Here is a 15,636-nt window from a genome sequence, read left to right as displayed (position 1 = left end):
CTTCCTGTTAGCTGTCCAGGGACCAGTCCAGGGTCAGCAGACATTTGAGGAGAGACTTTAACATGGAAGATTTAAAAACAAAAACAAAACAAAAATACTAAGAAGGAATCAGGACGAGAACCCACTCGGGGAGTGGAGGGATGCTTCAAAGAAGCAGTCACTGCGCTCCATGGAGGCTGGCAATCTTTTCAGCTGGAAACGGAGGACACGATGTTATACAAAGAACACTTCAGAGATATTTCAAGAGTTCCTGACAATTAGAAATTTGATAGTAGTCATATGGTTGGAAGGTAAAATGAGGAAATTTCAAAACGAAAAAGAAAAGAGGAAATTTCCCAGGAAGTGAACATTTTTTCTTAAAAAGGAGACAGACTAAGAAAAAAAGAAAATTAGAGATTCCATCCAAGAGGCCCCCCCTTCTAACTTAACAGGTGTTCCAGAAGAGAAGAAGAAATTTTTCATTCTAGAAAATTGGTCTGAGTTTCTAGATTGAGAAGGTCCACTGAACGCCAAGTAAAATGAATGAAGAAAGACACAGCAAGGTGCATTAAAATGAAATCTCATTACAGAGAGAAAGGGCAGGATAAAGGACAAGGATTCAGAGAGGGGAAAATAACTGTATTTGAAAGCAGCAGGAATTAGAATGATGTCTGACGGCTCAACAGCAATGCTGACCCTGGAAGAGCAGTGCTTTCCAAACTCTGAGGGAAAGGGATTTCCCATGTAGAGTTACCACCCTTTCAAACGATAAGACTTGGAAAGATCTCACAAAACTTATCTCCCATGTACTCTTCCGCAGGAACTGCTACATGTGTTTTACACGAGAGAGAGAGAGAGAGAGAGAGAGAGAGAAGAAGAAGAAAGAGGAAGAAACAAATAAAGAGGAAGATAAGGGGTCTAGAAAACGGGGATGCCACCTGAGATGAGACAACCTGAATCTCAGGGATGACGATGATGAGACCGGATGACACTGTCCATCAGGCCTCATGAACAGCAAACCCAGGGGGAGCAGCAGGCCGAGGGCCTGGGGAGCAGGAAGAACCAGGAAGCACATGGAAACATGTGCGAAGATTTTAAAGTGGTTGTCTCTGGGGCATAGCAGCTGAGTTTGGTGAGGCTAGTTAGTGCAGCCGTGGGCAAACTATGGCCCGCGGGCCGGATCCGGCCCGTTTGAAATGAATAAAACTAAAAAAAAAAAAAAAAAAAAGACCGTACCCTTTTATGTAATGATGTTTACTTTGAATTTATATTAGTTCACACAAACACTCCATCCATGCTTTTGTTCCGGCCCTCCGGTCCAGTTTAAGAACCCATTGTGGCCCTTGAATCAAAAAGTTTGCCCACCCCTGGGCTAGTGATTGATGTTTCCACTTATAAGCCTGGTGGTACTATCTGATATTTCGATGACGTACTGTGTATAGTTTTGATAGAGAAGGAAGGGAAGCTCAGGCTATGAGTCAGACTCCAGAGTGAGAACCCAAACAAGGACCAGGAAGAGGTCCCTTAGTGGTGTCCCGGAGAACCCACTTCCAGAAGTCAGCAAAGGTACTGGTGAACCCTCTGGGCAACGGAAGAGTTGAAGAAGGTAGGGACGGATTTGCGACATCATGGATGGACCTGGAGGGTATTATGCTAAGTTAAGTAAGCCAGACAGAGAAAAACAAATACCATATGATTTCACTTATATGTGTAATCTAAAGCAAACAAAATAAAACGAACAAACAAAACAAAACAGAAACAATCTCATAGATACAGAGAACAAATTGACGGTCACCAGATGGGAAGGGTTTGGGGGGATGGGCAAAAAGGGTGAAGGGGATTAAGAAGTACAAATTGCCAATTATAAAAAGTCACGAGGATGTCAAGTACAGCATAAGGAATATAGTCATTAATACTGTAATAACTATGTATGGTGCCAGGTGAGTGTACTATATTCATAAGGAATATAAATGTCTCATCACTATGTTGTACCCCTGAAACGAATATTGTATATGCCAACTTTAATTAAAAATCAATTTAAAAAACAACAGCAGGGCTGAGCACGTGGAAGAGCAGGTGAGAAGAGAACGCCATGTCCCCAGGAAACAGGCCATAATGGGTCACTACTTCCCTTCAAGGAAACAGTTCCTAAGTGGGACCTGCACGGAGTTACAGAGATCAGTAGGAACAGGATAAAAGGAAGCTCCATGCCAGGCATGGACAATTTATGGGGTGAGAAGACAAGCAGGCAAGCAGTTTTGGGAAATGTTCCTTGCTCTTTCCACTATCTTCCTTTCACTCTAGATTAGGGAGAGGTTGGCTCTGTCTCCTCCATTAACCCAGCAGTGCAGGCTCACACAGCTCAAGGCTGAAAGCCCCACCAAGCCTGAAATCCTGAGTCCACATGGGTTTCCCCAGTCACCTTCCTTGGTACATCCTATTTGTTTCTTCCATGTGTGGCCCACTCTGAGAACTTTTTTCTTTCTTTTATTTATTCTTTTTTAAAATATATTTTTTTATTGATTTCAGACAGAAAGGGAGAGGGAGAGAGAGAAAGAAACATCAATGATGAGAGAGTATAACTGATCGACTGTCTCCTGCATGCCCCACAGTGGGGATGGAGCCTGCAACCTAGACATGTGCCCTGCCTGGGAATTGAACCATGACCTCCTGGTTCATCGGTGAAGGTTCAACCACTGAGCCATGCTGGCCAAGCAGATTTTTTTTCCTTTCTTTTCCCAAAGCCCACCCTACCTCAGGAAGATACCCTGGAAGCAAGGGCTTTGACTAGGGCAGGGGTGGGCAACCCCTGGCACGTGTGCCAAACATGGCACGCCAGTAACTTTTGCTGGCACTCGAAACCCTCTCTTATAATCTTCCATTTACAATTTTTGTCTTAATATCGACTTTTTTATTTTTCAGATAAATTCAGTGTAGATGCATCTTAGATAAATAAATAATTTTACATAACAAGTTATCTTAAAGACCGTAGACCTGGATTGACGAGAGAGGGGAAGAGCAATTTCTATGCCTCTGCCTTAACTCTCCCTGCCTTCCTAGATCTGACCAGTGTTTTGGTTTCATCCACATACGCTTGTGAATCTTTGTTCTCAGTGATGAATTTTGTTGTCTCATATAGGAGTAGCCTGACGGATGAAAGTAGTAACTCATGCATATCTCTGAAGGTCAAGAAATATAAACCTGATGTAAAATCTGTCATCAGTGATGCAGCAGCAAAAGTCCCACTGATAATATCAAATGGAGTCATAAGGTTTTCTGTCGGACTATCAGTGTACATGTATACATTAAAAAATAAATGTATTTTTCATCATCATATACTGTGTTTTTGTCGCTCGAGTGAATTTTATTATTTCTTCAAGGTTCTTCACATATGTACACCTTAAGAGATATCAAATAGGCGTAACATGTTCTCAAAAAATTAGGGTTGGCACGCAGAAGAATTTTGAGTCAGAGATTTTGCTGGTTTTGGCACGCACTCACAAAAAGGTTGCCCACCCCTGGACTAGAGATCCTGAAGGCAATTAATTGGGCGGGTCCAGTATCTTTTCAACTTCATTAACATCTCAGGGGGTAAAATAGAGCCACTGTCCATCTACAGGTTAGGGAGTATTTTATGGTCAGAGTAACACTGCAGGGTGGGACCATCCCCTTGTACCTTACTTTTCAACTTACATGCAAAGTGATTTCCAAGTGCAAAGTCAGAAAGTACTGTATTTTTATGTGTATTTAAAGATACTCCTATATTATTTACAGAGGTAATGCCATCCCTCTTTCTTTCTTTTAAATTATTTTTAATATATATTTTTATTGGTTTCAGAGAGGAAGGGAGAGGTAGAGAGAGAAACATCAATGATGAGAATCATTGATCGGCTGCCTCTTGCACGCCTCAATTTCACCCCTGTATTTATTCACTGCCTACCAGAGAGTAGCAACATGACAGAAAGTATCCTTCTCTTTCCAAACATCTTTCATCTGTAAGATCTTTGATTTGTGGATACTAGAAACGAAACATTTCATGAATCAGTGGTGGGGGGAGCTGCCCAAGCACACTGTTTAGTAGCCCGGGGCTAAGATCCCTCCTCCAAGGGGTTCGTGACCTCCGGAGGGGTCATAAACTGTTCCAGCTGCTGGAAGACGCAGCTCTGCTCTTCCCCAGACCCCTTCCCTGCCAGCCAGCTAGCCAGCTAGCCAGCCACCTGAGGGGCAGGGGAGAGGGCACCGAAACAGACGCGGGGTTCCTGGAACCGCGCCCCCACCCCCCATTCCCATCGTGGGCTTCAACAGCACCTCTCATCAGGTGCCTTGGAGAACCGTGGCCCTGTGGCCCCTCCAGACTTGCCCCGTGAGTCCCCCTTCACACACACTCAGGGAGCCTCCTTCGTCTAGTAATTGACAAACCCGTTCCAGCTCGGCTACTCCTCCCAGGGAACACAGACCGTCTCCAAACACGCCAACCCAACTAAAAGCAAGGCGCTTACTCGTCATTGATCTGTGAGATGCACGGAGCGGAGGCCCTCCGAGGCTGGCTGCTTGCGTTTCTCTGAGGCTGTGGCTCACTTTCCACACTTAGGGATCCAGCCTCAATCTGCACCCCAGCGCGATGGGATGCCGATGCCCGAGGTTTCTGTTTGTTACGCAGATCCCTACCTCCAGTTTTGAAGTCATCTTCGGGGGGGGTCTCCCGTCCGACGCCTTCTGCGGAGCCCGGGCGGGGGCAGCTGGCGGGAGTAAATCCTCGGGGCTGGGCGGGGCGCAGCACGGGTGCGCTGGGCGATCCTGACCCTAATCACCTGCGCGGGGCGGGCTCTCCGCCCGGGACGCGGGCCCGCCGTGCGCCCCGGGGCTGCCCTCCCGCACCATGGCTCCTGCAGGAGTTCTCGGAGGCTGCTCCGTCCGCCGCTGCCCGAGGGAGCACCCCTCCTCCTTGCTGCAGGCCCCGTAGGGGAGGTGGTGGAAAGGCTGTAACGGAATCCCAGCCCGGCTCGTCACTCCCCTGCTCACTTGTCAAAACTCCACAGCATTCCAGACCCTTCCTAGCCACTCCCCTCTCGTGGAAGAGGAAACCGCCCCGGGGAGGGTCTCGGCGGGTTTGGGGGTGCAGATGCAAGTGCTCGGAGCTTCCAGCGGTCACTGGGAGCAGGTCTGAAGGAGAAAATGCCCCATCTAGCTACCCTCGCGGGTTCCAAGGTCTCCTTCCAGCCGCCCCTAGAAGCTCCGCCCCCACCCCCCGCATCAATTCATTTCTTAACCGCACGGTTTCACGCGCGGCGGCGGCGGCGGCGGCGGCAGCAGCATGGTTCTGACTGAGAGTGGGGTGGGTGGGGCGAGCCCCAAACTCGAATCACAACCTTCACATCGGCAGGATGTCAGGAAACTTTCCAGAAATCCCCCGTTAGATTCTGCTGGAGTAACCAAATTCACCGCTGCTGAATTACAATCGCCGGTGACTGCACAACTTAAGCATTTCCTTTATACCTTCTCGGCTCCGCGCCCCTCCCGTCTTCTGGGGGTTCAGTCAACAAGTCATCCCGGGAGAGGCATGAACGGGCTTGGGCTGTGCGGCCATCTCTCCAGCTGCAAACTGATGAGGAAGCCCGACCCATGAGGCTCAATTGTTTACATCACACCCACTGAGGGCTTCCTGTCTTAAATTAATGGGAAGACAAATAAGACAGGAAAAGAATGTTTGCTTTTCTTAAAGCTGGGGTGGGGGGCAGGCAGAGAGAGGAGGAATCGCCCCACATTTCATTGCGCAAAGAGGTTGCTGCAACTGTATTTCATTTCATTTTTCTACTTTACACTTGTTGAAAAGTGAAAGCATTGCTGTGCCAAACCTCAAACCATTAAGGGACTCAGGCTGGAAACATTTTCACCTGGCTTCGGGGAGGGGTCCAGGTTGGAGCTACCAGGGGGGGCTAGAGGTGAGGAGACCTCCTGTGGTGAAATGCACACAGTTCTGCCCAAACTGAAGCTCGGAGCCTGCAGGGACCTGGACGGGTGCACACACTCACCCCACTCCCTGGGGTTCATACCAGAATCTTGCCTTGTCCCACTCCCCAACTCTATGCCTCTAAGCAAGGGTCCCCCTCCTGGGCAGCCAGCAGCCCCTGAAAGTATATTAGCTTTGCAACCAACAGATCTGGTGGAATTCGAAGCAATTAATTACAAAGGAGTTGGCAAAAGAAGGCTTCCTTCCCAGTTCCATTACTGCCATTGGAATGGGTAATTCCAAAAACCTGGGAGGGGCCAACCATGTCAAGACCCGCCTGGACATCTGCCCACTCTCAGAAGCAGCCCACAGAGCGCCTGGTAAGTAATCATCGTAATCACCAGTCTGGAATTACCCCCAGTTGCTTCATTCAGGTTGGCACAAGAGCAAAGCGGGAAGCAGGCAGGACTCAAGCCCTGACATTGCCCCTTTGGAAGTACTGAGAGGAAACAAGCCCTCGATAAAGTGTATCTCAAGGAGGTATGGGTATCGCAGCCAACACTGACACGTGGAGTTAGGAGAACACTGCATGTGCCCAGTGAGAGCTAGCTTTGCAAGTCTCAAAATATTGCAATTCCTGGGCCAAAGCAAGTTAGGCTGATGATTGTAGAAAAAGCCAAGTGTATCAAAAGTCTCTAACAGAAAGTGTGTGCCTTACGAATATCATAAGGGTCTCCGTGAATGCTAGGTCCTCCCCATTCCCTTGTCCCTCTTTTCTGCTCTGAGGTGGTAGCCCTCATGGATTCATTAACATACTTTTTATGAGGCATCTGGGCGTCTGATAAGTTGTATGGGAGTTAAGTACAAATTGAATGATTTTCTAATAATTTCAGATGTGCTCCTTTTCTTCCTTTCTCGTGGCTTTCTGCACTGATAGTTTCTTCATGCTGTACTTCTAACTTTCTCTCCTCCTTCAACCTGGTGTGCAATTTATGATGTGCAAACCAATGCTGTTTAAAGTAAATCCATGATCTCAAGCATAATGCAAATAAATATTACCCCTTCCCCCACCAACTTTGTTGCCTAAGCTCAGTTTAGGGTGTGTATGTGCCGGGAATTAAAATGTAACCACATCTGTAGAAGATCTTAATTTCAGGAAAGCCTTGAATGCATATGACATTCTCATCAGCAAAGGCCAGAAAGATATGATCTGGTCGGTCTTTTCCCTCACGGGGTCTCACTGCTGACTGGAAAAGAGATCAGTGGCTCAGTACACAAAGGGGTGCTTAAAATGTGGCCTCCAATTTTAAACTGGGTCTGGTTTAAATAATACTCAAACTTGCTATATGCACAGCCCCAGAGTCTAAAGATAAAATTAATTTGAATGGGAACTGCTGATGTGTTAGGAGAATCCAAAGTGGACCCAACGCATGAAGGAAATGCTTCATTAAAACCAGTTCCGAGTTCAGCATGATTACAAAAGCAGTATCCTGACGGGTAAGGATCAAAATGACAGGCACAAATGGGTTTAATATCTACATTGGAGGAAACCTGACAAAGACATGAGGATCACAGCAGATCATGCAGTTAATAGGAGTCTGCGCGTTGTACTGATAAGAAATAGGCTGCAAGACACTGGGGTAAATTCACATGGGTGGGAGTCTGACACAAAAGGGAGGTGCCTTTCCCATAATAAAGAATTTGGCAGCAGCCTCTTCTGAGGGTCGTATGTCCAGTCTGAGGCCCCTTATTTTAGGGGAGATGTAGAGACACTGGAAAGGTTCCAAAGGAGAACCTAAATGATTAAAGAGACAGAAAATAGAACCTATGAGGGAAGGTTAAAGGATTTAGAGTTGTTTAGTCTAGAGTGAAAAAGTGCTTAAAGGCAAATGTAACCGTCTCCCATTTGAAGGGTTATTATAAAGAGGATGCGGACCAGCTGTTCTTCATCTCTACAGAAGACAGAAGAGGTAAGAGACTCAAAAGCAAGATTAAAATTTAGGTCAGACACAAAAGCACACTTGCTTGATATAATAGTAACTGACGACATGGACATCACTATGAGGGAGATCTTTACCCATCTGACTCCACCTGAAATGATAGTCCTGCATGCTTAGGCAGAAGCCAGGCTAGAGAATTTCTTTCTTTCCCTTCTAGAGCTGCAATGTTCCTCATTTCTCCACTGTACGAGGGAGAGAAGTTCCTGAGTGTCCAGGTTCCCTAGTTCACGACAAGGTGTCAGGAGAATACAAGGCTGCCCACAAACAGTTGCCCACATCTCATTGGACATTTGTTTACGGGGATGGGCATCTCTAAGAGTGTGTCCAACTTCAGACACTGAATAGATGATAAATATATTTTATAGATCACTCCTCTGTAGAGTTTCTATATAGGCAGCATTGCTTTTCGTTTAGTGGGCATACAAATATGAGTTGATGATAATGATAATAATGATAGCTCTGAACCTTACTATAATTATGTTGGGCACCGTCCTAACTACTTTATGTAAATTATTTCTCTGCCTTGTTGTTGTTTTGCTGTAACCCTGTGAAGTGGTAATAATTAGTAGCCTGAGTCACAACGAGGTTAAGTAATAGCTAGTAAACGGTGTAATCCCAATTCAAACCCATTTAGTGTGACTCAAAGGATGTGCTTAAACATTACACCACTGCCTCCCATCATTAAGTATTTTTAGCTCTTGGGAGGAAGAAACACTGCAAAAAGAAACACTGATGCTTGTTGACCCCAAATGATAAAAAACCAAGCCTTCCACGGGTTTATACTGCCCGAGGAATGCAGTAGTTTTTCCCAGCACAACAGAGGAAGGAAGGACTGACTTTGCCTTCTGACCAGAAGCTATCCCCCACAAAGCTGAAGAATCGGATCAGGGTTCACGTGTATTCTATTAATTAGAAACACTTGGCTGCTATAATCTAACCTCTCAGAGAGTAGGTCTTCCATGAATGTTGAATGAATACAAATGCATTATAACGGTGATGCTTTAAGACAAACTAAACTAAATTGAGTTTTTCCAGCATACTGGTGGTCAAGGCTCTGGTGGGTCATTTATACAGACCTCTTATCAGATGTTCCTAAAATCTTAAATTCCAACTGTTTCCTTTAATTCAGCACCCATGAGAAAGCACATGGATGGGTCACATATTTTCCCAATGTCAACTACTTTCAGATCAAGAAAAGATTTGTAATAGGGTTTATTGAGTGCTGTTGTGTATCAACAATAGATGATTCATGAGAGAAACAGACATCAAAATGATTTTTAGAAAGGCAAACGAGCCACACACAAACAAAAAATTAAAAGCCTTGATGCAAATTACTCCAAAGGAAAGATATTTTCCCATTAGGACAATTTATCCTGAGTCTATAAACAGAGAGGGGCATAATTATCCAAGTGTTTGTTAACAGATCTAAACCTTATGTAGCTATAAAAAGCTGGAGAGAGGAAGAAAGAGGAAATTCCCAGGAGATCCCCAACCACATCCAGGGCCTAACAGAGCTCCATAAATACAAAGGCCAGCAGTGATACCAAAAGAAGAAACCTCAGGGTTTTAACCTAAGCCACAGAAATTGTCTTAAATCTAAACAATGACAATTCTATCCAATACACTTCCAGCCTACACGTGGGCAGGGTGATGACTTACTGGTGTTCCAGATGTAATGAATAGAAACATGTTGCCCAGAATATAAAAGATATTCAATAAAAGCTGGTTGAACAAATGGATGAGTGAACGTATGTCTGAACAGATACCCAGGCTGCCTCTTTCTGTCTCTGACTCTCTGTTGGGAAGATGTCTTTGATGCTTCAAACCCAAAGCTCCCACACAAGGGTTGGACCATTGGACGCTGGTACTCCGGAAACAGTTCATGGAACCAGAGACAGGTTTTCAACCCAAAGATATCCATCTCTGCAGATGTGTTCCCTGACCTCCTTAATGGAATGAGAAAGTGTAAATGAAGTATCTAGGACAGGGATGGCGAACCTATGACACGCGTGTCAGAGGTGACACTCGAACTCATTTTTTTGGTTGATTTTTCTTTGTTAAATGGCATTTAAATATATAAAATAAATATCAAAAATGTAAATCTTTGTTTTACTATGGTTGCAAATATCAAAAAATTTCTATATGTGACACGGCACCAGAGTTAAGTTAGGGTTTTTCAAAATGCTGACACGCCGAGCTCAAAAGGTTCGCCATCACTGGTCTAGGATGATGCCTGATATTGTAGGCCAGTGGTTCTCAACCACCACCTATTATGACCCCAAGGGACATTTGGCAATGTCTGGAGATATTTTTGGTAGTCACAACTGTGGGGAGGGGAGCTACCAGCATCTAGTGGGTAGAAGGCCAGCAATTTGGCTAAGTATTCTAGAAAGCACAGGACAGGCCCCCACAACAAAGGATTATCCAGTCCAAAATGTCCATAACAATAGTGCTGAGGTTAAGAAACCCTGTTATAATCCATTAGAAATGTATTAAAGCCTGGCCAGTGTGGCTTAGTGGTTGAGCATCAACCCATGAACGAAGAGGTCCCTGGTTCCACTCCCGGTCAGGCACATGCCTGAGTTTTGGGCTCGATCCCCAGCGGGGGGCATGCAGAAGGCAGCTGATAGATGTTTCTCCCTCATCGATGTTTGTATCTTTCTATCCCTCTCCCTCCTGCTCTCTCTAAAATCAATAAAAACACATTTTTAAAAATAAAAGTTTCATTTCCTTATTTTTTACAGTACTGTGCTTATGGTAGGTATCTAGTAAATCTTTGTTGAGTAAATCATTGCACAATTGGGCACATGAATGTATGAGTCCTAAAATATTTTGCTAATAAACACCTGACATGAGGGTGAAGTCTAGTCAAGGAAGGGGTCTGGGTGGGAGTTAATTAAACTCGAACCAGAACCTTCAAATATAGGTCCAATGAAAAGAATTCTGAAATAAATCCAATCTACTACTAGGGGCCTGAGCCCAATGGAAGTGATGTCAGAGTTGGTTCTAGGAGAGCTGAAGAACTGAACGGCAGCTCCTCCCCATTTGTCCTCCTCCCATGTGACTTGCTATTTACTCTGCAAATGTCCCTTCATCTGAATCTAATGCCCACTCCAAAGAATAATACAGTAAAGGAGGCAGAAGGCCATGGAAGAATGTGTTCAATCTCTCCTTTCATGTCCACCAGTCATCTCTGCAACAATCACGTGCAACCTGGGGCCTAGTCAAATCAATTCTCATCAAGAATGCAAATTAAAAAACACAGTAGAATCAAAAAGGATGTGCAGTTATTACTTGAAGGTTTAGTAAGATCAGTTGCAAGAATTGGAAACCCAGGAATAAAAAGCCTACATTCCTGGAGATAACATTAATTACTTTAACACAAACCAGAAACAGAGAGATAGAGAACACAATTCCTTCCATCTCCCATTCTCCAGACATGGTGGCAACGTCTGCTTCCATTTCCATCCTTTAGAGCAGTGGTTCTTAACCTTCTGGCCCTTTAAATACAGTTCCTCATGTTGTGACCCAACCATAAAATTCTTTTCGTTGCTACTTCATAACTGTAATGTTGCTACTGTTATGAATCATAATGTAAATTTATGATATGCAGGATGGTCTTAGGCGACCCTGTGAAAGGGTCGTTCGACCGCCAAAGGGGTCGCGACCCACAGGTTGAGAACCGCTGCTTTAGAGTCACAAGAGATTTTTGTGTACTTGTATATGAGAAATGTTAAAACTTAACTGTAGTTTCCAGTCATCTTTAAGCACCTGTGGGAGATATCCTGAACTAAATTACCTGCGTAGAACTGTGAGAACAAGGCAGGTTCTTGTTTGCCTTGGGCCCCTGAATACATCTAAACTGAATTTATCTCCCCACCTCTCCACTCTACCACCTTCACCTGGCTAATCCCTTCTCCCATCTCTGGACTCAGTTTAAAGTCCAGGGATAGGTCATCCTTCTCCAGGGATCCCACTTTGAGCCTCCTCTAGAATATATCCGGGCCCTCCTTGGTGCTACCATAGCATCCCAACTGACCATTCACTGGTCTGCTTACCCTTCCAGACTGTAAAATCTTTTCGGGTGAGGTAATGTGGCCTTCTTACTATTTTATTCCCAGGGCCTAGAATTGTGCCTGGCACATATGGGTGCCCCATGAGTATTTGTGGAATGAATGAGTATAAATCAGGAGACTTCCAAATGCATATTCCCACAACTACTTATTGAGTGCCTACTATGAAACAGATATTGGTTTAGGTGCTGGGAAAACAACTCTTACTACCTTGATATTAAACAACAACAACAACTGTAAAAGTAATCATAGCTAATGTTTACTGGATATTTACTATGTACCAGGCATTAGGCCAAGCTCTTGTATATATTCTCTTTTAATCCTCCCCCTAAAACCTATGTGGCAGACACTATTATTCCCATTGTACTAATGAAGAAAACACCAAGTCGCTCCTATGGGCCTTAATGTGAAAGAATTTCTGACACTGAGGTCCCCTGAGTCCTATTCACATGGGCTTAACTCACAGCAACAAAGAAAAGGTTACCTGTGAATTCACGCATAAACTTTGCTGATAACTATCCCCTTGCCTAGGAAGTCCCTATCCACTCTGCATATTATCTGAAAAATATTTTGATTTGGACTATCAAATGATGACAACTGTTATCTACACTGTAGAGACCGTGCGCTAATGTTTGAAGGACACCGAGGGCAGCAGAAATACCACTGTCTCGATCTGCAGCAGAAGGCTCTGCAGTTAGCAATGGAGGGGAGAAATAGTGTTTCATCTGTGGAATAAGAGACTTTTAGGTGGGTTAGAAAGGTTCGTGCCTCTGTCTTTGTGGGCTGAGCTGTAAGCATCCAGAGAAGCCAGCTCCCTAACACCTCTGAGTGATGCTTCAGGGGTGGAAATCCATAGGTCCAGGGTCCCCCCAGTTACTGGAGGAGTCTGCCTGACAATAAAGTCAGGTGATTCTCTGCACAGAGAACTGTTGCATAGCCCTTCAGAGTAAATCTTCTGGGAAGGGGCTCATTGGAGCCCCTACAAGAACAAGAAGCAGAGATGTCACCACATTTATAAAAGCAGGCTGTGGGGCTATTCTGTGCCCGCTTGCTAATACCCACTCTATGTAGGGCAGGAGGCAAGGACTTGCTTCCATGGTAAACCACTGCTTTGGTAACCTGCAACCATGTCCATCAACAACCTTAATCCCGTTTAAACACATTCCTGTCAACCACATTTGATTTGATGTTTTCTCTTCAAGGACCCCATACGAGAGTATTATAGACCCATGTCCTTGTCTCTGCCTCTTGGGCCTGTGCCACGTACTCAAGCTCCTGTTCCATCCCCCCAAGTCCCTACCCTGTTCCCTGGACCAGAGGAACTTGTCCCAGCCCACAGAGGTCTTCACGTTGACCTGACCCTGAGAACTGGGCTTGGCCATTGCAGCCACTGCCCGCCTGTAGGCCTGGCCCACACCTCCGCCCTGCCAGCTGGCTTTACAATAGTGAGCACCATGTTCCCCAGAAGGGCCTTCCTGGACTCTAAGGAGAGCTAAAGCAGGTTAGGATCACAGGGACTCTTCCTTTCCCCCAAGGTCTCCATCTACCAGGGGCTGGTGCCCTTCCTTCCACAGGCTTGAACAAACGTTGCCAGAGAAAATACAGGAAACCCAGTTAAATTAGAATTTTAGATTAAAAAAAATAATAATACTTTTTAGCATAAGTATGTCTCAAATATTGCATAGGATTTTTCCCCCTAAATCTCACAACCCTATTTGTACTTGCTACTCAGTTTTTATAAAAATCACACCTACATTCATGTAAATAATTATACAGAAAAACATGCATACATTGTTAAAACTTGGAACCCTTGAAAATATCCTTTGTGCTCTGTTTCTCACTCTGATAGACGCCTTCTTACAAGGATAGTATTTTTAGAGAATTTTTATAAAAATGTATTTGAGCCAAACAGAGGATATGCTTGGAAGCAAGATCTTAACAGAATGAGTAAAGTGCTTCCAAGGAGAGGTTTTTAATCATCTTTTTTATAGCTCACTTGGAGTCCTTCACCTCTGCCCAACCTTTCTCACTCGGTTTATAACTCTCCTCCTCTGATCAGTCTTTGCTTCACCTTGACTTGCTGTCTTATGATGATATATCAAAACATCTCTTTACAAGTCAGTGAACCACATTAAGGGAATATCGAATGGCTAGTAAGCCGTTTCCCCAATTCTTCCAAATTAGCCTCAAGAATCAGATTTCTCTTTCTGATTGTCCCATGCTCTCTAACTCCAAGAAAGCCTTCCAGAAGAGCAATACCAGGACTCCAACCCCAGTTTTTATCTGGCCCACCACTGCTGCTCGTCAGCTGGAGAAGGTCCTAATTAGGAAAAGCAAAGAACCAGATAAAACTCCAAACAAAGTTCTCACAAAGGAAAAGACTGGATTCTTCTCTGGGCCCCAGGGGCCACCTCAACCATATTCTTTACAAAAGCTATGCTACTCTCCAGCCAGCATGGCTCAGTGGTTGAGCATTGAGCTATGAACCAGAAGGTCACGGTTCGATTCCCGGTGGGGACATATGCCCAGGTTGCAGCTTGATCCTCATTGTGGAGTGTGCAGGAGGCAGCTGATCAATGGTTCTCTCTCATCATTGATGTTTCTATCTCTCTCTCCCTCTCCCTACCTCTCTGAAGTCAATAAAAAAATATATATATTTTAAAAAGCCATGCTATTTTAGAGAGCACACCAACACCACCCCAAGAAGTGGAGAGTTTAACCCATTTATAAATGCATGTCTGGAGGGAAAGGGCATGAAGGGGCACCAGCCTTGGAATTCCTTTCAGTTTTCACAGAGAGTAACTGGGATTACAAGTGAGAGACTGGGAAGAAGACTCAGAGAGGGAAGAAGGGTAGCCAGCAAGATCTGACAAGACATGGATGCTCCCTGGGTGGGCTGGTTAGGAAAAAAGGAAGGACATTAGTGAGATGAGGAAAGAGTTGTTCACGTATCAAGGTGGAGGGAGAGGGAGGGACACTTTGAATGACCTGAGTCTCAAGGAACATCATTAAAAACAGCCATGGTGGCCCTGACCAGTTTGGCTCAGTGGATAGAGTGTTGGCCTGTGGACCGAAGGGTCCCGGGTTCGATTCCAGTCAAGGGCATGTACCTTGGTTGCGGGCATATCCCCGGTGGGGGGTGTGCAGGAGGCAGCTGATCGATGTTCCTCTCTCATCGATGTTTCTAATTCTCTATCCCTCTCCCTTCCTTGCTGTAAAAAATCAATAAAAAATATTTTAAAAAAAAACAGCCATGGTGGTAGAGAGGTAAGTAATGTCATTACTATTTAAAACTTCCACCATACTATTAGTATTATCATCACTTTCAATGAATTATCACTTCATTTTCCATGAGGAAGGTAAGATCATTATCATACTCACTCCATAGAGCAAAACATGTGATGAGAAGGATGTAGGAATGTCTAGGGACCCAGGTTTCCGGCCTTCTGGTCTAGGGTACCTTCTTTGCCTAGCTGATAGTTGTTGCTCTATTAGGAACCAACTGGACCCTGTCCAGGAAGCTGCTTTCAGACTCATCCTGGGACATCCAGAAGGATGTGCTGGGATTTGGAATGGGGCTGTGTTAGGGTGAGCAGGCCAGTGGGAAGAGGGAGGCGTAGGTTTGGATCTCAGC

At 44.9% G+C, this 15,636-nt stretch overlaps 1 protein-coding gene across 4 annotated transcripts in view; it reads right to left on the bottom strand.

The window, feature by feature from the left end:
• PDZD2 (PDZ domain containing 2) overlaps positions 1–15,636 on the bottom strand; it is a 326,315-nt gene that overhangs the window by 163,351 nt on the left and 147,328 nt on the right. The window contains exon 1 of one of the 4 annotated variants that reach the window (XM_070411951.1): positions 4,648–4,842. The exons of the other annotated variants lie outside the window; for them this stretch is intronic. The gene's annotated coding sequence lies outside the window, so the exon portion shown is untranslated. Of the gene's footprint in view, positions 1–4,647; positions 4,843–15,636 lie in introns of those variants that run through there. 4 annotated transcript variants of the gene reach the window in all.

Source organism: Myotis yumanensis, unplaced genomic scaffold (assembly GCF_028538775.1).
Source record: "Myotis yumanensis isolate MYYU_CA2020_CCGP unplaced genomic scaffold, mMyoYum1.0.hap1 SCAF_4, whole genome shotgun sequence".
NCBI lineage: Eukaryota > Metazoa > Chordata > Mammalia > Chiroptera > Vespertilionidae > Myotis > Myotis yumanensis.
Note: the sequence above shows the minus strand (reverse complement) of the source record. Positions and strands in the feature narration are given on the sequence as shown.